We start from the raw sequence: 23,186 nt of genomic DNA on the forward strand, positions 1-23,186 counted from the left end.
CTTTCCCTTGTTACTTCTTAGATAAAAGGGCATAAGTCCATTTTCTCTAATCTAAGAATTGGCTAAAATAACTCAAATAATCTAAACATGGCTAAAATAACTCAAAAATGAACCCAAAATGAAAACAATTGGCTAGGAAGAGGTGGTTCTAACTCTTGAATAGAAAGATATTGACTGCATTTAAACTTAAACGTTAATGTGCTGCTAACAGCCTCCAATCTAACAGAGCTGCTGTCTAGCTCCTGCATCAGAAAAACTACTGAAGAGAGACTTACATGTTTTTCTTCTCTTTCCCAGTTCTGTTTTCACCTCTGCCTTATAAATAAGCAAATCTCCAGCCCCCAAATTAATAAATAAATAAAAAGCAAAGTAAAGCCTTACTTTAAATCCAGCTCCCAGCAAAGGTGAGAGGAACATTCTGTAGGTTCCAGAGCTGAGGATGCTCATTTTCTGACTTTCTTCTCCTCCTCTGTCTGCCAGCTTTGAATGCTGGGAGACAGAGGGACAGAGAGGAGGGTGAGTTTTGCAGCTTCCAGGCAAGCTGATTCCTATGGGCTTTCTGGTTCCCAAGAGGACATATTCTTAAGATCACTTTATTTTTCTTACATAAAATCCCTATTTCTGCTTCTATACATTTTAAAGGAAGTTTTACGCTCTTGGCTGTTTCTCAGAAACCATCAGCTCGCAGAAGGGGAGGGTACTACCTTGTATCGTGAGATGAGATTTGAGCATGGCCACCGTCATTTGGAAGAGTATCACAAAGTATTAGAATGATCAGTGATAGCACTTAGGCTATGATAATGAATATCTACTTCGAATCTGGAAAATGTTATGAAGCATTAAATGGCTTATGTGCTATATGCCATTCAGTGTGAACTCAGATGAGAAAGACATCATCCAGGTTAAATACCCTGTAGTCACATTGTCATTGCTAAATTCAGTGGTACTTACTCCTCCAGCTTTGGCATCACCCCTGCTTGGATTTTGGCATCTTCTTTTATTCTGTCATGTTGTCCTTGACTGTCCATAGTAACACTGCTGCTTGGGTGGAGAACGGGGTCCCATTGCTGTCTTTTAGATGCTGGTGCTGATGTTTCTTGGTTGTGGTTTGATTCCTTAGTCCTACAACATGGCAAGTGAAGCAGTGCTCTGTGCCCAAGCTGCCCCATACTTCTCTCCATTTACCAAACGTGTTATCTTTAACTCATCTACCATGTTATTCGCCTTCTACTTTAAAGGGCACCAGGACAGGCCTCTTTCAGGGGCTCCACTAAACAGACAAAGGATGCATTTCAATCTAAGGGAAACAGACCATGGGGTGACCAACAAAAAATTGGATTTTTGTTTTTGAAGATTTTGCAGAATGAAACAGGCTGTTTGCATGTTTCCCCTAGAGAGTTTTGAGAAGGGAAAGGTTGTATGGATCCAGAGGTCTAGGGTTGGGGGTAGGTCGTCATTTTAAACCATGTGCAACTGATGAGTAAGTGGAATGATATTTTGAGCAAAACTAGAAAAGAGCAGGCAAATGTAGAAAGGCAGAGATGACATAAAAGACAAGTGAATGGAGAGCTGCCACTTGCACATTAGAGATAGAGAAAATGGCCATACTCCCCATGTGTGTGTAGCCCCCTGGAAGTCCAGGAGTCAGACTCTACACTTTCAAACTCTCTTTTTCCTCTCCTTCCCTCCCCTCCATTGCCTTCCCCTCTCCTTCACTTCTGTCCTTTCTTTTTCTTTCTGTTCCTTCCCTTTCCTTTTGGATAAGTTAAGTAGGTTTATCTTCCTTACAATTACAGTAGTCTTTCCAAGCACACATGCCATATGCTTCCATGTGCCATCTTTTTGCATATGAAGTTCCCTTTGGTGTTTCTGCCTTCTGCCTTTATTACCTGGAAAACCCGTATTCACCCTTGAAGAGTCTGTTCACATGTCAATATTGCAAAGCTTTCCTCAGCATCCCCATGCAGGGTGACTCATTCCTTCCTCTTGTTTCTATTGCAGCATTACTCTGCCTTGCAATTTTCTATAAGTCCCAGGCCCAGGACCCTTCACTTGCTCTTCATGTCCTACTGCAAATTCGAAAATAGTCACCAATCCTTTTCTTGCATATTCTCTAGAGAGGGAATCTGATTGATGGACTAGAGATTAGTTCCCATTGGTCAGATTTCACGCTTAATGTGCCCTCTCCTATCCTCAGTAAGCTCTTCTCGTCTCATCCCTGTCAATATAACCACTCCTAGCACTGGAATTAGCATAGCTCAGGTGCTCACCACATGCAGTGAATGAATGCTAGGCCCTGTGGGGGAATAAGAAAAATGTACCTCAAAGTTACCATTTTCTTTAAGCTTAAAATTTCTTTGGGGGAAAAGTCTTTGCATATATTAAATAGAAATCAATACAAGCAGTAAAGAGAAGCATATGATAGATGATATTCATACAAAGAAAACATTGCCATCCTTATGATGATAAAACTTAAATATTGGCGAATCAAGTTTTACAGTTGTTTGTATTTACCACATCATTAAAACCATTTATAGTAGAAGTATCTCTCTCCTGGATCATTTTTCTTGGATCCCACCACAACTATGTGGTTACTGTGGTGGCTTCTGGTGACAGTACCTCAGTTGGTTGATGGGGTTGGGAAATATATTGTAAGCTAGGTCAATCAGAATTTTCCTCTGAGAGTATTCTGACTTCCCAAGGGAGGAAAAACAGTCATTCTTTTTGGGCACAGTTATAAGAGGGGAGGTCTGAGAGTATCCAGCCACCATATTTCATCCATTTTTTACCTCTGCCAAAGGATAAAGCTAGCTTGAGAGATTAAAGATGATTCTATTGCAGGAGAGAGAAGCAGAAATGAGAAATGGAGGGTGGCTTGGCTTCCAATTATTCCTGAGACCCACTGCAGCTCAGCCCTTTATGCATTTAAATGAAGTTTCCAATCAATTGCCCTTTGTGTTAAAGGTAAACCTACCTAAAGTTGGGTTTCTGTCACTTGGCCACCAAGTATTCTGGTAATGTAGATGCTAACTACACCACTCCTCGGTGAGGACTGACTATGCCTGATCTCCTTTCCCAGAATCGCAATCCATTTCTCACCAACTCAAGAACACATTTTAGAACACAAGATAACCACTAATATTAGTAATATTTACCTTACTTTTTGAAAATCTCGCAGTCAATCATGATAAGCCATTATGCTGTGGCAATAATGGTTTAGACCCTGCCACTGACTACATGTGATAACCTGGGCCAAGTCACTTCTCTTACCTGGGCCTCTGTTTTGTCTGTAAGATGAAATGTGAGGATTAGATGCCATCTGTCTCCAAGTACAAGTTTTCATGGTATTACATGAGACTATTTAAGGACTAACAAAGGTTCAAAATCTAAACCAGGGATTACCAACGGTCAGGCACCATACTCTCCAGGGTTGGAGGTATGGAGGAGGCACAACAAAGAATCCGAAATATTTGTTTTCTCAAGCATGCCTTCCTCTTATCCCTCACCCATTTTGATATACCCAGTGCTGGATATTGGGAAAGAAGTTTGAAACAAACACAACAATTTCAGGCTAAAAACATGCTCCTGGAGCAGGGACTGAGGTAGAGGAAAAGGCTCTGGAAGTAATAAAACTAGATGAAACAGCCTTTCTCAGCTCAGATCAATGTTGCTGTGGTCTCTCGGTGTATCACGTTACTTTGGATCTCTCCATCCCAGTTTATCCTTCATACGGTTACCAGGGTGATATTGCTGAAACACAAATCCTATTGCAACATCATTTCTGCCTAAAATTCTTCTGAGATTGCTTCTGCCTTCAGGAAAAGCCCAGACTTCTTAACAGGGCATTCAAAGCTACGAGGCCCCATCACGGTTCTCACTGCTCGCCATGCCTGTCCCCTCCCAGCAAATGCCTCGTGATTGCAGGATACACTGAACAGCTTCCTGCTTATGAACAGGCTAGGCTGTTCTTCACCTCTGTGCCCTTGAACATGAGCAGTTTCCTCTGCTTGAGACACTCCTACTCCTTCCTACCCTCCTCTCGCCTTCTTGCTGGCAAACTCCCCTCCATCTTTCTTTGCTTCTAATATAGCGACTTCCCCATGGGACAATCCCTCACCCTCTCCTCTCTCAAGAGGTTAGTCTCTGCTTCTGTTTTCACACTTCCCCTGGTTTATTGTTTTTATTTATTTGCATCTCTGAGAGCCTGTCAACAACTTGAGAGCCTAGTTCATAGTAGGTAGTCAGAAATGCTCATTGATAAATAAATGCTTCTGAGCTACAGAATGAGCCTAATTGTCTTCTTATTTATCTAAAAAGAAGCAGGCTAAAAATTAACAAACATGTTGGTTCCCTAAGGAAATCTCGTAAAGAAGCATCAGTAAATGTCAAGAATTTGGCTTTGGGGTCACGGACAAGGACCAGAATGTGTGTTTTTGTTTTTTGTTTTCTGGTTTTTCAGACTCCTGGGGCCAATGACTTATTGAAGCTGAGCTATTTGACTAAATTAGTAATGACAGCACATCACCTGGTGAAAATCAAAAGTCTGCAAGTAACCTCCGTGTTGGTAGTGTTAGAAGTGCTCTTTCTTACAAGTAGGATTTATGAAAATCTTAAAGGACTGTGGGAGAGGCACACTCATTGTGTGAGTGATATTCAGGCAACATTTTCAGAAGATCTTGGCACTTCTATCAGTCACTCTGACACAGTTTAACGGCCTCCACCCTCTTCTTGCTACCTTCCTGTCTGATACGTAGATAAAATACAGGATGGAAAAGAATAATATGATGTTTCCATTGCTCTGAAAAGAGGAACATGTCTTTTACCTAAAAATGTCAAGTCATTTGATTGCACCTTCCTCCTGGCACACAGGGCCGGCTGGTCTCCCTCAGTTGTGCTCTCACAGTACTGTGTACCTTTCCTTCCTAGCGGTATATCCAGTTTGCAATGTACACTCATCAGTGCAAGCATTTGCTCATTGCTTTTCTCTTCTGGTGGACGGTATGCTCCATGTGGGCAGGGGCCACATTCCCAGTACCCAGCACTGCCACTCAGTCAAGTCTTGCTGAATAAAGCAATGGGTAAAAGACTCCCTTGCGATAGCATGTGTGTGTGTGTGTATATGTTGAAGTACGTGTACGCACATGGAGTGGGAGGTGGGGACGTGGGAGGCGGAGCATGTGTCAATGAAGTAAGAGGCTGTATCTGTTCCATTCTGGCCCTTCGATGCAGTCAACAAGCTTCTTCACCCCAACCCTGCCAGTTTACAAAAGCAAGCTGCAAATGCTCACTCATATTCTTGGCAAATATTCCCCAAACTGCCCTTTCTGCATGAAGAATACCCCACGCTTTACTTTCTGTAGTTTATGTTATGAAAACAATGGATTTTGTCAGTGGTTTTCCAGTAAGAATGTATAGAACCATTTGGAATGTGCTTTTAAAAAACTATACAACTACTGGTCTCTTCCCTGTTCCCCTGAAGACATAAAACAAGTTCATGACAAGGGATGCCCTCTACTTTACTCGTTGAGAATCACTATTCCAGTTAATTGCTAAAGGCAAGCTCCAGACTCCTCGAGGGCAGGGACAGTGCTGCCTTTGCTTACCATTTCATCCTGGGTATGATATTTAGAACAGTGCCTGACACATGGCAGATGCGTAGTAAATATCTGCTGGATGAATCACTGAATCTCCCTCTTAGCGTCTATATTTGTACCTGCTTTGAGTGGTTTGGTTTGAATTCTTGGCTCTGTACCTTAACAACCCTCCCTGTCTCCCTAGGACTTGACTCTCATCTTGGTTTGTTTCTTGTCAGTTTACACCTCAGTGCTCTTTCCTGTGGTTTAATCCATCTGTCTGTACAATCTTGGCGTCTTCCATCATTTTGGGAGAGTGCTCCCTGCCTCAGGTCCCTGATTTCCTGGAACAGCTATCTGCTCCTGCCTTTTGGCTCTTGTCTAAATCTGATCATCCCCCATTTCCCCTCGAGGTGAGAGATCTGGAAAATATTCATGCTGCTGGAGCTATACAGTACACACAAGTGATATTTGCCTACTTAACAACTGCCCTTAGTGGCATTTGCAGTCAGGTCATTAGATGTTGAAAGGACACTGGATATGAAGGCCCAGGACTTGAATCCTAGTCTAAAGTCTTCTCCTTGGGCAGTGTATTAGTCAGAGTTCTCCAGAGAAACAGAACCAATAGGATGTGTATATATACAGAAAGAGATTTCTTTTAAGGAATTGGCTCATGCAATTATGGAGGCTGGGAAGTCCAAAATCTGCAAAGTAAGCTGGAAACTAGGGATGAACTGATACAGTTCAAGTCCAAAGGCTGTCTGCTGCAGAATGCCCTCTTGCTTGGGCAAGGTCAGCCTGTTGCTTGATCAGACTTTCAACTGATTGGATAAGGCCCACCCACATTATGGAGGTCAGTCTGCTTTCTCAGAGTTCACAGATTTAAATGTTAATCTCATCCAAAAGCACCTCACAGAAATATCCAGAATAATGTTTGGCTATATATCTGGGCACCATAGCTCAGCCAAATTGACACATAACATGAAGTATCACAGGAAGTCTCCAACTAACCCTGGGTCTCAGTCCTTTTGTTGAAAAATAAGAAAGTGGAACTCTGTGTCTTCCAACTAAAATAATGAATTCTGTGTTTAGGAAGTAGACTGACTGGACAGAGTTCAGGATTCAGGGACAGAGGATGTTCAAACACTTCTACCTCTTTTGATGTCTGATATCTAACACTACCTGGTGCCTCGCTGGGAATCACGAATGATTTGAGGATGGGGCCAGAAGTCCTGGCTTTGAAAGGAGCCCACTTTTTGCTAAATGTCAGTGGGTGTCATCTTCCTGTATCAAATGAGACAAAAATCCTAATTTTAATTTTAGACACATTGAAATGATTACATAGCCATTATTATTCCTTGCCTTTTATTTTGCTCATTAATTTTCACATGACTTAATTGGCCTTTTGGGCTTTGAAATCAATTTGACATTCTGTACCCTGGCCTGTTTTAAGAAATGGTTTTCCTGGAGCAGTTGACTACAGATTGCCCCCTTGGGGCCTGCCACCTTTTGGTCAACCCTGCTGCATTCAACAGAGAGGACAGTTTTTTTTTTTCCTCCGATTTTGCATTTTCATAGGAAGTCTAGCATGTGACAAACTGCCAAAGCAGTGTGGCTTCTATTAAAATATGGACCCTGTGACTCTCCAAGAAAAGAAAAATGACCCATGATAAATAAGGGAGTGTTTGTCCAGCATTCAGAAGAGGCTAGAAGGGAAAGTTAAAGTCTAAACACCAATGATCTGTTGAATATTTGCACAGCCCTTTGTAGTCAACCGATGCCACAGGGCAAGCTTGCAGATTCAGATACCTAGAGGGCTAGGCAGGGAGCATAAACTACTGGCTGGGTGGGGTCTTTGGCAAAAACTAAAAGCAACAACTAAGCTAAATAAAAACTCAGTTGTTGCTAGGTGGGAGTGGGAGCCCAATGCTGCTAGATTTTTCAATCAAAGCCTGAAATCTGGGGTTCTATATAAAGTATAATTTTTAAGCGCTGGCAGTTCATTCAAATCGAATGTGGGAATCCTGTGAGAATCAACACATCATGTCTGTAAGCAAGGTCCCATCCTGCCAGTGGCCGGTTTGTGGCCTCCCTCTGTCTTAACACTTTACAAAATTGAGATAATATGCTAGTCTGTGGTAAAGAAACATTCCAAAGATGTTTGTTCCTTTTCAGCGTATAAACAGGATGCTAAACCTGGGACTCTGCTGTCTACCTCTGTGTTGTCAGGGAGGGAAGACAAGATTTATCCTGAAGTTGAGGAAGCTGAAGCTTCAGGGTTCGTCCATCGCCAGGCCCCTTCCAGGGCCCTGGGAGAGCCTTGGCAATGAGATTATATGATTACATGTTCTTGCAGAATTTGCAAAAGTAAGGTATTCTAGCTGCAGTGCTTTAGGACCATGGTCTGTATCCACTCTGAGTTTTCTCCTTTTCACATTTCCTCCGATATCCAGTGGTGGTATAGCAACTGGGGGCATATTTTGGAAATCCAGCTAGCAAGATTCAACTCTCCAGTCCTCTCAGACTTGGCACTCTTGACATTTTGGGCTGGATAATTCTTTGCTGGGGGGATTGTCCTGAACATTGAAGGATGTTTGCAGCGTTCCTGTTCTTTATCCACTGGGTGTCAGTAGCAACCCCCAAACTGCTCCCCCCGCCCCCCCCACGGTTGTGACAAAGTCCCCTGGGGAGGGAGAGTTGAACCCCATTCACTGAGAACCACTGAACTAGTGGGAAGTTGATTTGTGGATACATCTAGCTTGCGTTGGAATATAATCTTGTGGTCCAGGGTCATATTTGTGTCAAGGTTTACAATATTGCTGACAGTGTCAGTATGGGCATGTCTTCCACAAATACACAGACTGCTCTGAGTGCCAAGTCACACGGCCTCTTGACACAAAGGTGCAGGACCAGGGTGACAGATCCCAGCATGGAAGCACATGGGATGGGGTAGAAAGAAAAGTTGGAAATGATGGAGTTAGAGGCCAGTCTATAGAGATTTCTTCCAAATCTTACAACTCATGTATGAAAATAACTTGATGGAGATTTCCCAATTATGACAGCAAATCCCCAAAATATATGTGGTTTATTATGAATTTGAAAGAAAATTATCTAACATATCAATAATAAAAATAAATTCTAGAGGAAAGACTGAATCATCTTTCTTTTTCACACTATTGAAAATAGTACAAAGTTATCTTTTATAGAGGGGATCAAAGAGTCTACAGCTAAAAATATAGAAAAAAAGTGTTACAGAGCAGGGTCAGGTAGTTAATAACAATATTATTTTTCTGAGTTTTACGTTTGTAGTATTTGTCAGCTTTTTAAATTTTTTATTTTGTTGTGATTTATTGTCTAATTCAAAATAAATATTCATTTTGTACTTAGTTTTGTATTCACAGTTTTATATTTTTGTTGGTAAAAAAGACACATCTCCACTTAAATTACATAAACTTCAGGCCCCTTGAAACCTGGATGTGCACCTGGATTTTAGATATCAAAGTGAGTTGGGAGATACAAATCCCTGGAGTATATATGGAAGTAATTTCCTGAGAGAGCTCTTGGTGCACCATGAGTCGTTCCCCATCCCCTGCCAGCCCCACTCCCCAGCCAGTCACCAAGTTGAGGGAAAAGGATGTTCTGCTTTTTTACATCAAATGAAAAGGGGACCACTCAGAAAATTTGATGTTTAGCTCCTGCAGCTGGTGTGACAACAGGACCAGTATCTGACTTTAGGCTGGAACCTAAAAGGGAGAGTCAGGTACCTAGCTGTTCAGGCAGCTACAGCCAAGGAGAGGCGACTGCATTCAGCCATCTATACTCACAGAGTTTATTAGGGGTAAAAATGCCCCAGAGTTTCCCATGAGCCAGAGAGGGACTACATGCAGCTCTCTCAAATCCTGCCCAGGAGGACCATGCAGAGGCCCAGTGGAGCTCCACGGAGAGAGTCCATGTGGAGTGATCTGCTGTACAACCAGGGGCTGAGAAGCTACCTCTGGCCAAGGAAAATGTGTCAACACATCACAGAAAGTCCAGCTAAATGTTCCCAGGGGAGAAATCTGAAGACCCTAAAGAGATACCAGCAAGGCACAGTGACAACCTTTGAACACCAGCCACACATCTGAACACAGCCCATATGTGTGAGGCAAAGTTAAAATGGTGCCAGTTAAGTAAGAAATGTGTTACCTCTCTGCCCTCTCCCCAATTCCTCCATACTTGAAGGAATGCCCACTAAGGGCAGTTGTTAAGTAGGCAGATATCACTTGTGTGTACTGTATAGCTCTAGCAGCATGGATATTTTCCAGATCTCTCGCCTCAAGGGGAAAAGGGGGACGATCAGATTTAGACAAGAGCCAAAAGGCAGGGGCAGATAGCTGTTCCAGGAAATCAGGGAGCTGAGGCAGGGAGCGCTCTCCCAAAATGATGGAAGACGCCAAGATCGTACAGACAGATGGATTAAACCACAGGAAAGAGTGTAAACTTCAGGCCCCTTGAAACCTGGATGTGCACCTGGATTTTAGATATCAAAGTGAGTTGGGAGATACAAATCCCTGGAGTATATATGGAAGTAATTTCCTGAGAGAGCTCTTGGTGCACCATGAGTCGTTCCCCATCCCCTGCCAGCCCCACTCCCCAGCCAGTCACCAAGTTGAGGGAAAAGGATGTTCTGCTTTTTTACATCAAATGAAAAGGGGACCACTCAGAAAATTTGATGTTTAGCTCCTGCAGCTGGTGTGACAACAGGACCAGTATCTGACTTTAGGCTGGAACCTAAAAGGGAGAGTCAGGTACCTAGCTGTTCAGGCAGCTACAGCCAAGGAGAGGCGACTGCATTCAGCCATCTATACTCACAGAGTTTATTAGGGGTAAAAATGCCCCAGAGTTTCCCATGAGCCAGAGAGGGACTACATGCAGCTCTCTCAAATCCTGCCCAGGAGGACCATGCAGAGGCCCAGTGGAGCTCCACGGAGAGAGTCCATGTGGAGTGATCTGCTGTACAACCAGGGGCTGAGAAGCTACCTCTGGCCAAGGAAAATGTGTCAACACATCACAGAAAGTCCAGCTAAATGTTCCCAGGGGAGAAATCTGAAGACCCTAAAGAGATACCAGCAAGGCACAGTGACAACCTTTGAACACCAGCCACACATCTGAACACAGCCCATATGTGTGAGGCAAAGTTAAAATGGTGCCAGTTAAGTAAGAAATGTGTTACCTCTCTGCCCTCTCCCCAATTCCTCCATACTTGAAGGAATGCCCACTAAGGGCAGTTGTTAAGTAGGCAGATATCACTTGTGTGTACTGTATAGCTCTAGCAGCATGGATATTTTCCAGATCTCTCGCCTCAAGGGGAAAAGGGGGACGATCAGATTTAGACAAGAGCCAAAAGGCAGGGGCAGATAGCTGTTCCAGGAAATCAGGGAGCTGAGGCAGGGAGCGCTCTCCCAAAATGATGGAAGACGCCAAGATTGTACAGACAGATGGATTAAACCACAGGAAAGAGTGCTGAGGTGTAAACTGACAAGAAACAAACCAAGATGAGAGTCAGGTCCTAGGGAGACAGGGAGGGTTGTTAAGGTACAGAGCCAGGAATTCCCCTGTACTCAAGGTCAGCTAGACAGTTGGGAAGGAGTTAAGGAAGAAAGAAAGGAGGACACACTACTTTCCATACTGAAGGCAACTAGCAGCATAGCAAGCCTGACTGCTTATCCTTAGAAAGGCCTGCTTGTAAGACTGGTCCTTGGCTGGTGTCTGGGAACTTGGATTTCAGGAGGGTTCCCATGTTTCCAACTCACTGGAGTAGCTCTCTGGGTCTAATCTGTTTATGCAAACAGTATGCTTTATGCTGAACTCCTGCTTTCCTTCTGGGAGTCCTGAATTTTGCTACACGTTAGGCAAGGGTACCCACGAAGTAAGCCCCCAGTAGAAATCCTGAATGTGGTGTCACTAATAAACTTCCTTGATTGGAAACCTTTCACACGTGTCATCACAACTCATTGTTGGGGGAATTAATTTCATGCTGTGTGACTCTACTAGGAGAGGACCATGGAAGCTTGCATCTAGTTTCCCCCAGATTTTGCTCCGCGTGCCTTTTTCCTTTGCTGATTTTGCTTTGTATCCTTTTGGCATTGGTACAGCTATATGCAAATCCTATGATTGCTCCTAGGAAATCCCTGAACCAGAGGGGCTCTCGGGGATATCTTGACACAAGGTCCTGGGTGTGAAAATAGAGGGGAATTTTAATTTTTAATAATCAGAGCTCAAAGCTCTGATTATTAGACAGACTAGACACTGAGTGATTGAACTGACACTGTGTTTTTGGCTTAAAGTGAACAGAAATGTCATGAGATCAATCAGGTTTTCATGCAGAGATAGAACAGCCAACCCTATGTAATAAGACTAATGAAGTAGTAGAAAGCAAAAATAAAATTACATCCTGATTACATCCTATGAGGTAGGTTGTTTCCACATGTCAATGCCACGTGTATTGTTCCACTGAATTCTCCTAGTAACCAATGGAGACAGGAAGGGCTTTACAAACAAAGAACCCAGTGTAGACAAGAGTTGAAAAGACATTCCGAAGCTCACATGGCAATGAGTGTATGAACCAGATATTGCAGTTTGGCACTCTGCTTCTAAGATTTGAACTTTTTCCACTTTGCCACATTGCCTTTGGTGCTTAATGTAGAGTGATGGGCTCAACCAAAAGTCTATAGTTCTCACCTCTGAAAATACAAATGACTTTACAGGTCTGTGGACTCTCTCTGTTCATATCCATTAAACAAGTCCTTTGAGATATATTTATATCCTATCTGGGGGCTTAGTTTGAACTGGCTCATCTGCCCTATTTGAACTAATGGCCTTGGAGTAAACCAGCCCCTAAGAGAATAGAGCCTGCACCCTTGATCTTGTAGACTCAGAAAAGCTCTGGGTGGTGGCCTGTGTGTGTTTGTGTTTATACACGCACAGAGCGGGGTATAATTCTGTCCCGCCTGAATGACATACTGAATGTGTCACACCTGCTGTAATGCTCATCGATAGACACAAAATCTAGTCTTTCCTTAAATGCTGTCAGTTTTGGCCTCAGCTGGATGAATTAAACAAGAGCAAAAGCCAAACCAAACTTGCTCAAACTTCTGCCTGTCCAACGACTGAACACTCATTTCACCAGACACTGTGCTAGATATGAGAGATGCAGAAATGAGCACAACAGAGCTGCTGGCCTGAGGAAGTTCAGGGTGTAGTGGGGAAGGTAGACAAGAGAATCAAATAAAATTTCAGTGGGATGCACTATAGTAGAGTCAGGTGGACAGGCAGACTGTTTAGATAGACTGCTTGCTTTGGGTTACATCCTATCTCATCTATTTTCTAGCTTTGTGATGTTGGGCAAGTTGCTTAACCTTTCTGTGCCTCAGGTTTATCACTCTATGTGAGGCTGTTCAAGTGTATGTCAGCCAGTGAAATGTGAGGCTTTGGGTCATAATTGTGATGGGATCAATTCTTTGCTTTTAGGAAGTTCCCCTTCTATTGGGGAGATGCACAAGCAAATAGGCAGCCATTATAACCAAGAAAAAGTGCTTCCATGGGGGAAATTCAGGGCAGTATGGGAGCATTATCACTACTCAAATGGAAAGGCTGCTCTTTGTTCACTAATTGTTCTATCCAGTTATAGGCCTCATATAGAAAGAGAGACGAGGCACCCTAAATCACATTCAGAGGAGAGTCAGCAGGATGGTGAAGGGGTGCAGAACCGGGTGACATGAAGAGCAAGGGAATGCATTAAGGAGATTTGTTGAAACTGAGGAAGATAAGATTCTGGACATGAGGGCAGATTTTCATTATCCGAAGGTCTGTCATTTGAAGTTTTCTTGGTTTGGGTCCTACTCCCACTCCTCACATACAGCAGTTTCTGGGAGACTGATCTTACCATGGCCCTCCCTCCATGCTTTGTGCCCATCCCACCCAGTTGCCTCTCTGGCCTTCCTAGTGTCCTCTCCTCACTTACCCTGCCCTGGCCACATGGGCATCCTGTTTTTCCTTAAATACTCCAGGAACATTTCCTCCTTAGGATCTTGGTGTTTGCTGAAACTGCTCTGTCCCCAGTTACCTGCTGACTGACTTACCTCTTTTGGAACTTACTCAACATCATAGGTCTCTCTATTGCCCTCTTCTGTTTTTTCTCCATAGAACACCTCTTCCAACCCAGACCAGATATTTCGCATAACTCTATTGTCTGTCTTCCCCAACTAGAATGTAGTTCCATGAGGGCAAAGACATTTGTGTAATTTGTTTAATGCTGGGTCCCAGAGCCAATGACAGTACCTGACAGTGGGAGGCCCTCAGTTCATATTTGTTACACGAAAGCACATGAGAATGATGCTGTAACAGCCAGTGTTTTTGAAAGGTTGAACTGGAAGCCTTGGGATAAAGTGAGAGCACTATCATTGGAGGGGTTCAGGCTTAGGCTGGACAAACCTTGGCAGTGATATTGTAGACGGTGTTGAGAATTGGGTGGTAATTGAATGCTTTGTTCTTTTGAAACACTAACTGTGTCTAGTTTCTAATTAGATGAAGGATAACTAGCATCATATTTTAAAAGAGCAATGCTCTTCATATCCAGATCTGAGATTGTGCTGCTAACAGAAAGGCACCTAATTGCTTTTTCGGTTGAATTTTAAAATAATTAGCAATGATTAAATATTTATAATCTATTTTAATGCATGTTCATTATTAAATTACAGTTAATGACTAAATAATTTTACTAATCAAATACTTTTTTAATAGTTAAAAAATTAAACTGTGCTGGCTTATTTCAGATAAATCACACCATCTTAAAGCCAATTTTTAGGGTCATGTGATCCTAACACAGACATTATTCACCCCTGGTGGCATTTTACGTTAATTGCATGACCCAGCCTTAAATAGGCATCTTGAAAACCAGAGATATAAATTACACTGGCACAATAATAACAGATATGTCAATCTGCATTGTGCATTCTGAAATAGCCATTCTTTTACATATTTTATTTTCTTAATGGACAGGCCATACTCATTTTTAGAAGTACATTACATTGTCAGGAAGATAGGTCATTTAATCATATTTTTTTTCTTAGTTTCAGATTACTTAAATTTTCTTCTTTTCCTATACTTGCTATGGCCCCAAATCCCTGGCCCCTTATTTCATACCCTTATAGCATGGGTATGAAATTAGGGAGTTCCTCCCAATTAAACATCTTCAGCATTTCCCTACTACCAAATGACAGTAAAGTCTACTGTTAGTTTCCTAGGGCTTGACTCACATACTATATTTACTGTAGCTCCCTCACGCCCATCTCTCACCTGTGAATCTGCATAAGACCTCTTGTGTGCAAAGACAAGACTCTAAGAATCTATAGAATTTTAATTTTTTGGATTTTGTTCAAGAGTTTTACATTATGTGTAATTTATCGTTGTTGATGGTGTGTGTATGTGCGTGTGCAAGTGTTTTAATCCCATTCTACTTAGTTTAATGTTTGAAACACCTTAATAGACAATATAAGTTCTAAATTAGTTAGCCTTTGAAAGCTAATCAGAAGCCCACAGATTAGCAGTTCTTTTAGAAGGATTCAACTTTCTTTTATCAATTATCAACACCAGAAAGTTTGCTAATTAGTACAGTGGATGTTAGACATGATTTTTAAATTGGTGCAATGACTGGGTTCAAGATACATAGATTGTCCAGATGGCTTACAAGGCCTTTTGCCCTTGCATGCTATAAAATCTATTGATAAAATTTCTTCACTTCAGGATAAAGCTTTGACCTTGGGATTCCATCAGGGTCTGTGTGTAGCTCCTGATGCAGGATTCCATCACCTCGTCTCTACTGGAGGGTTAGCTGAATCCTGCCACTAGACTATTGTGTACCTGCCTCAGGAAAGCCTTTCATCAAATGCATGTGTCAGAGTATAGAAAAGATGAGAGAGCAGAGATACTATCAAGCTTGCACAATTTGTTAAATGACTGTTTGGTTACTGCTTTACTAGTAAACATTTGAATACCTGACCAAATTTGCTCAGAGGCAAGCTTTTGTGAGAACATGCCAGTTGGTAGAAAAACTGTCAAGGAGGATACCCATCACTCCAAACTCCAACCATGGAAGCCACTCATATCTAATTGTTAATTGTCAACAGCCGTATTGGCTAATGCCACTGATGGTATGCCCTTCATGGTCACTGAGAATTTCAAGAAGTTATAAATCCCCAAATAGTAAGTATATGTTAACAATTACAAACATTTTCTAAGAAATAAGTAAAACAACAAATTATATGATGTATACTATATCGAGTGAGCTATGCGTTTTCTAAAATCAACTACAGTAATAGCATATATCCAAGTAGAAACTGTCATACGAAGGACTTATGTCCCCCAAAATGGAGGAGGGTTTTCCTGTTGATAGACCTGCTCTTACAGGAAAAGCCCAAGAAGTTAGGGTTGCGCAGATGTTCAGAAAAGTTGCAAGGTGGGAAAGGAGATAGACGTTCTTGAAATAACTGAATACATTATGGAGAGAGGAAAAAATAAAGGTAGCTAAGGGGAATGTGTATAGTTTGGAGATTTTAAAAAATGACCTAGGATGGTATTAACTTAGCTATGACTAGAGGTGAAAAGTAGAGAGGAACAAGGGAACAGTATGGCTTGAGTGATTTATCTTAAAGGGGAAAGAAGAAAGGAGGTTGTGGAAGGAGAAAATCTTTCTAGGGAATAGATTTAATCTTATCATTTAGATTTAAGGAATAGAATAGACTCATCACTAGGGCATAATTAGCTGAAAACAACTGTTTGCTTTACAGCAGTGACATTTGAGTCTTTGAGCCATGGCACGGCAGTGCATGCAGTGGTCGTATCTCCTTGAATCTCCCTTTCCATTGCTTGGGTTTGTAACTCAAGAGACTTTTAGTATATCTATAGCATAACGTATTCTCTGCTTTCAAAACATCAAGTTTAAATCTGGGGTCTTAACTTTTAGGCTTACTACTCATTTAAAATAGGCTCTTCTTGTGACATAATTGACAATTGAATACAGTCAAATTTCATTCATGTTCCTGAGATAACCACTAAGCAATGCAAAACAAAACAACAAAACTCTGTTGTCGCACAACTAATTTATGAACTGACGTTAGTCCTTGTTTCCAAAAATAATATCTTAAGAAGGAAAGAAGAAGGAAGTGACAGTGATTAGAGTAATTAAGTATCTATTATGTAGCAGACACTGTCCAAGGGATGGTGTAAATGCTGATTCCTTCATTTAAAATTCTCTAAAGAGGATATTAGTTTTTCTCCAGTTTGAAAACAATGAAAACAAAAATTGGATACATCACATGAAACATGGAAAGCAACACGTATGGGTGAATGGAAGTTCTTGAGTCCAAAACTCAGGGTCTGTGCCATGATGCCATGCTGTTCTTCACTGCATTAAGTTCTTAACTTTATCACCAGACAGGCCTCACATCTAAAGGAAGAAAAGATCTATCAAAATTAACCTCAGAAGACCCAAAATTCAGTCACTTTTTAGCTTTGGCAAGTTGAACAGTGAGCGGGGTGGCAGTTGTTGATTGCTGTCTTTGTCATTGTTACCAAATACCACGGCCAGACTGAAGCTCCATTTTAAATGACCCAAGTGTCCAATTGAAACAGAGGATGACCTTGTCATAAGCGAGGCTGGGAGTAGGTTCTGTGCCTGCCGACCAACAGTTCCAGTGGTTGTTGATGTCAGAGGGTCTATAAAACCCACGGAATATAATGCCAACCCCAGTGCTCACATGCTAATGTAACTAACTAACACACCAACAGTTCTGGGCTTTCTTTTTCCCTGAAATAAAGTGCTAAAATTCAAAACAAATGGCCAAATGCATTTTGTATTTGAGTCTGTCTAGTTTTTACTTGAGCATAAATGAAATCTTTCCACACATGCTGATGGAAACCAGTTTTGATTTTCTGTTTATCTCTGGGTTTGCTTCCTGGAAAAGAAAAAAAAGACGGGTTCATTCTTTGTCATCAAGGGTAGTGATTACAGGAAATCAAATCCAAAAGTTAATAATAGCGATTCATTGCTGCAAGTATGTATTGAATGGTGCTCATTCTTTCAACAAAGATGTATTAAGCACCTATTTTATGCAGATCCCTCTGAGGATACAAATATGAATACAACATAGACTGTGTCTTCAAGAATTCCAGACTTTAGAAAAGGAGATGAAGAAATTCACTCAGATAGCTCTAATAGTGGGTAGAAATGAAATCTGCATCATAAAAGAAGTACAAATAAAATGCTAGTGTCTGTGGTGTACTTGGAGTTTAAAAAGCAGTGCATGGGCTTTGGGGTCTAAAATATCTGGGTTAGACTCCTGCCTTGGCCATTTATTATGACATTGGCTACATAATCATGCTGAATCTCAATTTCCTATTTGTAAAATGGTCCAACAACACTTACCTCATCATCTAAGGGTTAAAGGACACGATGTATGTAAATTGCTTACATGGAACTAGGCGGAGATTGATATTATAAGAGATAAAGAGGTTATTTCGAGCTAAGACCATTATAGGAAAAGTTTTATGAAAGAAGTGACACTTTATCTGAGTCTTAGAAGCTGGGTGGAAGGAATGACATCATCAAAAAAGCTGGGCACATTGGCACATTCAGGGAACAAAAGGGCACTTGGCACATTCAGGGAACAAAATGTTGCTCAGTTTTGCAGGAGTAATATAGTACCTTGGTGGTGAATTGGGAACAGTGAAAGCTAATGCTGAAGAAGTGTCTGGATTCTGAATGGGAATTAATTTGGATGTTGGACTAAAAGGCTTTAGACCAGGGAGTCAGGAAATTACAACCCACAGGTCAAATCCAGTCTTTCACCTGTTTTAGTATGGCTCATGACCTAAGAATGGTTTTTACCTTTTTCAGTGGTTGGGGAAAAATTCAAAGAAGACTATTATGAGCATTATATCAACTTCAGTTTTCAGCATTCATAAATAAAGTTTTATTTGAACATAGTTAAGCCCATTTGTTCACATATTGTCTGTGGCTGCTTCTGCACTGCAGTGGCAGAGGGCACGTTTACATAGTTGTAGCAGAGATCATCTGGCCCCAAAAGTCAAGAATATTTATTATCTGACTGTGGAGAACATTTGCCAGCCTCTGGTGGAGCAATGGGAATACAATGGAGGTTTTTGAGTAGGAAGATAATGAACAAAGAGATGTTTACAAAATTAATTTTGCAGTGGAATTTGAGTTGGGAAAGGCGAGTCCATGACACTTCAGATGAAGGTGATAAGAGCTTGCCAAGAATGGGGCAGGGGGAATAAAAAGGAAGGGAAATACTAAGGAAACAAGGCAGCTATAAGCCTGATCACTCCCTATTTCTGAGTGTCTCATTTTGGCATTTCAGTTCAATTAAAAAAACCTTTATTAAGATCTTTCACTCACCAAAAACTGACTGAGCATCTACTAGAAGGACGAAAGTGGGACAGAATTCTGTTTACCCAGGAGTGGAGAGGACCGGAATGGGTTTACTGGTCCAGCTTGGATGACCAGATATATTATGGAAATGACCCTAAGCAGGGGGAGAGATTGGGAGATGGTCCAAAAGTTGAATTACCTGGCTTATTTCCCTCTGCATAGCAAACTGGAATTAGTCCTCTAAACAGACTTGCTGTCCTAGGCTGCCACTATCTATCTTTTCTCCTCACAGGACAAAAAACCCTTTGTGAAAAACGGGTATTTCTTTCAATGGAACTGCTATAACCCTAGATGAAGAGGGAATATTTTGGGATCTAGGTCTTGGCTAAAAAGAGGCCAGCACCTAGCCAGCTCATCTCTGTCCCAGTGTTAAATATTTCAGAGACACCAGACACTGGACAGCATTATTTACAGACCGTTATCAGTAGCAGCCAGGAGAAATTAGAGAAGGCTTGTCAGGCTGAGGTGTTTTGTCTACGACTAGTCATTAAAAAAAATTATAATTGCTTAAAGGCTTTCTATACTTTTTGCAGTTTTAAAATACAACAGTGTTGCTTTACCATGAACAAATATCAGTAATAATAAGATGGGCTAAATGGAACATGAATACTTACTATTGTGCAGATACTGTTAGTATATATTTATAACACGGTTGACTTATTCAAAGCAAATGTCTTCTATTGGCATGGCATTCATATGCTTTGGCTATTCCATGACTTTCTGGATTTCAAGTGTTGTTTTCAGTTGTCTTGATAAGTTCACTATTCTTTCGACCAAGTGACCTGACTTTTCTTTTGGGTAGATATGGTTATAATGCATCTCTGGGGGTATAGTTGTCAGAACTGATTCGTTGGGTTGTAATAAGAAGAATTGCCTGATAATGTGGTTTTCTAAGTTGCAGAAATTGGTCCGATGTTCTACAAGTTTTTTAACTAGTGCAATGCTGGCCCCGGCACTTGTCAAGCATTGGGCTTTGAGCAAATGGAGTGGACCTACTGGCTGCCTATTTCGTCTATTCTCTCTTCTTCCCTCTTATAAGCACCCTATTTTTGTTCACATATACATGATTTAGAAGAAAGTGGCCCCATCCCCAGCTCTAGAAATGGTCCTTGTTAGTTTTAGCATCCCAGCACATGACATCCTTTAGCAACAGTTATTGATTCAGGAGTTATCATATGACCTAAGTTGTCCTTGGCAGCTTGAGGTAAAGAACAGATAGACTACATGAGGGAGGAGAAAGGTTCTCTCTCATGCTAGACAGAAACAAGGAAGCATGTAGCTCAGATTCTCACTGTGATGCATCTTGTGTGAACATCTGGTGGTACAGATACAGGGTGGAGCTGACACTGAAGACAGAGAAAACAGGTCCTTGTGTGACACCTGGAAGACTGCCGGCCACTGCACTCTCAGTTGTAGGCTGTGATGCATTTCCTTGTTGATCAGGTTTGAATAGGGGTCTCTGGTACTTGCAGCCAAAGCATTTTGGTGGATGGTTAAATGTCCTGAAAACTAAGCTCGCTTGTCTCTAAGCATCCACCTCATAGGCCTTTCATAAGGACTGGTTGAGGATAAGTGCTCAATTAATTTAGCAAGTACGCTTTTATGTCCCCTTAGTAGATACTATTGTTCTGCGCCCATATAATAGATACTTCATCATATTTGTTGATTCACAGTTTATGTGAAACCTGCTCCGTTTGCCAACTGCTCACTTGGCTTTGTTTTGCTTTTCTTTTTGTTTCTACATTTGCTTCAATAAATGATGGTGTTAAGGTTGTCTTTTAGAAATGAATGTTCCTCTTACTTCCCAAGCCTCTTTCTTTTGCCCTTTTCCTAATCTTGAAAATGAGATGGAAACCTAGAAAAGAGAGGTTGATTTGTCCAGGGTCTAGTGGAAGAGCTAGTCATATGGGAAGATAGTTTTTACATTTTGTTTCTTATCAGTGAGACTATTTTTATTTAGCATCACTATTGGCAGCTGAGTTAAAGCTAGAATCCAGCTCATACCCCCTCCCCCTGTTTTTGGTCTACTTATTTGTTTTATAGTTTGTTTCCCCACCTTATGGATTCTTAAAATAATTCAGTGCTGTAAGGGATAGCTCTAACAATAAGCTATTGTTAGTTTTATTAATTTGAAGAATGTACAGTTTGTTGGCTTGCATATGTTAATCTGCCATTATAATTCTCTTCTTGTACATATTGTCTTTTTTGTATTAGCATTTGTTTACTAATCCACACCTGGGGCTGACTGTGGGTGTGTAATTGAGATGGGGTTATTAGATTTTGCTGATGTAGGCCACAGGAACCCAGCTGGCAGTTTTGGGTAATGTGTTTAATTGCCTTATTAAATGATATATATCTTTTAGACCTTTCATTAAGTAAGTTCCTTTTGTTACGTGCTTACAACAATTGCTCTAGGCCAGTAGATTTCAAATGCCATTACTCTAGGGAACTTTAGAGGTTCTTTGGGGAGTCATAGACTAAGATGAAGAGGAAATCAAAGTTGTGGGATGCAGGCTTCTCTCTGATAGTGGTTATGAGGGGATTGGAAGCAAAATAAGATCTCTTTACCATTCTAGGTATAAAATCATTTTAAAAAGGCATCTGGGAGTCTGGTTAAAGGTGAGAAGGAGAGGTGTAGGAGGATAACAAGGGTTCAGAGAAACCTGGCTGCAGAGTTCTGACTATAGGGGATAGTAACTAACCTGTACTTGGTATTAATTGTGTGGCAGACATTGCACTAAGCCTTTTTAAAACATTATTTCATTTGGTCCTTGTAGCTATCCTACAGGTAGGCATTATCATTTCTCTTTAAGTTTCAAGGAGGTAAACCAATGTGTTCAAGGCTATATAGCTTATAAATAAAGGAACAAAGGATAGGTCTGCCTGGCTTCAAAGCTTGCATTGTTTCTTTTACAAGATCCTACTATGTTCTAAATATGAGGAGTGTAGTTTGTTGGCTTCTCGTTTCTGGAGTGAGAAATTATTGGGAGAAGGGCCTGGGAAATCACAGAATGGAATATAGATATAAGGCACAATAGGGGTCAACTTAAGTTGAGAAATAACTTACTTATCTAGAGGTCAATTGCACGCTCTTTCTCTTTTACTATGAGCCACAGAGGCTGGTTGATGTCAACTGGCCAAGTCACTCTGCCCGCTTGGCTGTTAAGCATCACTTCCATGTTGAAGGCTCTCATGGGCATTAACTTGCAATTAAAAAATGGTCCCATTTCTTGTCCCTGGAATTGGCCCCATCCTCATGCCTCTTTTCCAGATCAGTGGGCTCTGATTCTTAATCTTTCTCTTTCAGACCCCTGACCAACCAGCCATGTCATTTTCCTGCCCACATGTCCATATATTTCCTTATCTCAGGCCACGTCTCTTCCAACACAAAGTGGATAATTGGGTACATGTACCAAAGCTCTGCTCACATAGAAAATTAAGCTTCCCACTGCTCCAGGGGCGGGGGCACTGTCAGTGTGTCTTCAGTTCAGAAGTAGACCATTTTCAGCTTCAAACCACATACCAAGCCAACCCATCACTGAATGAAGCCTAGCTCTTTTCTTTCTCAGCCGGCTAATCATGTAGTGTGACCAGATGAAGAGGCACCAGTGCAGTAGTGGTGGGTGGCATGAAGAAATGGACCACCTCCTTAGAGAGACTACTTAAACCTCATGAACATTTAATCTTTTAATGTCTTTCTCAAACTGTGAGCTCTTTGAGGGCAGAGAGTGTGACTCTGAAAACCCAACCCCATGAAGAGATCCTGACACAAAATAGGTCTTCCATAAATGCTTATTGAAATGAAGTTAATGATTTGTAGGTGACAGAGACAGGATAAAGGGCCAGGTGTACACACTTAGTTCAGGGTGTCTTCCACCACGTCTTCCAGAATAATGAAAATGAATAATGAAAGGGCCGGGGGGGCAAAAAGAGCGATGGATGTAGTAGGAGCAGGGGCGTTTCTGTGTGAGGCCTTGGTGATCATCCTAATTGATCAAATGACCTAGTTTTCACTCTGAGGTTCCTGTTTCTCTCAATAATAGCTCAAATAAACCCACAAAAACAACCACAACTTCTGCTTTTTTTTAGGTCTCTTTGGAACCCAATCTCTGAGAGGCTTCAAG

This window comes from Lipotes vexillifer, unplaced genomic scaffold (genome assembly GCF_000442215.2).
Source record: "Lipotes vexillifer unplaced genomic scaffold, Lipotes_vexillifer_v1.1 scaffold84, whole genome shotgun sequence".
Taxonomy (NCBI): Eukaryota; Metazoa; Chordata; class Mammalia; order Artiodactyla; family Lipotidae; genus Lipotes; species Lipotes vexillifer.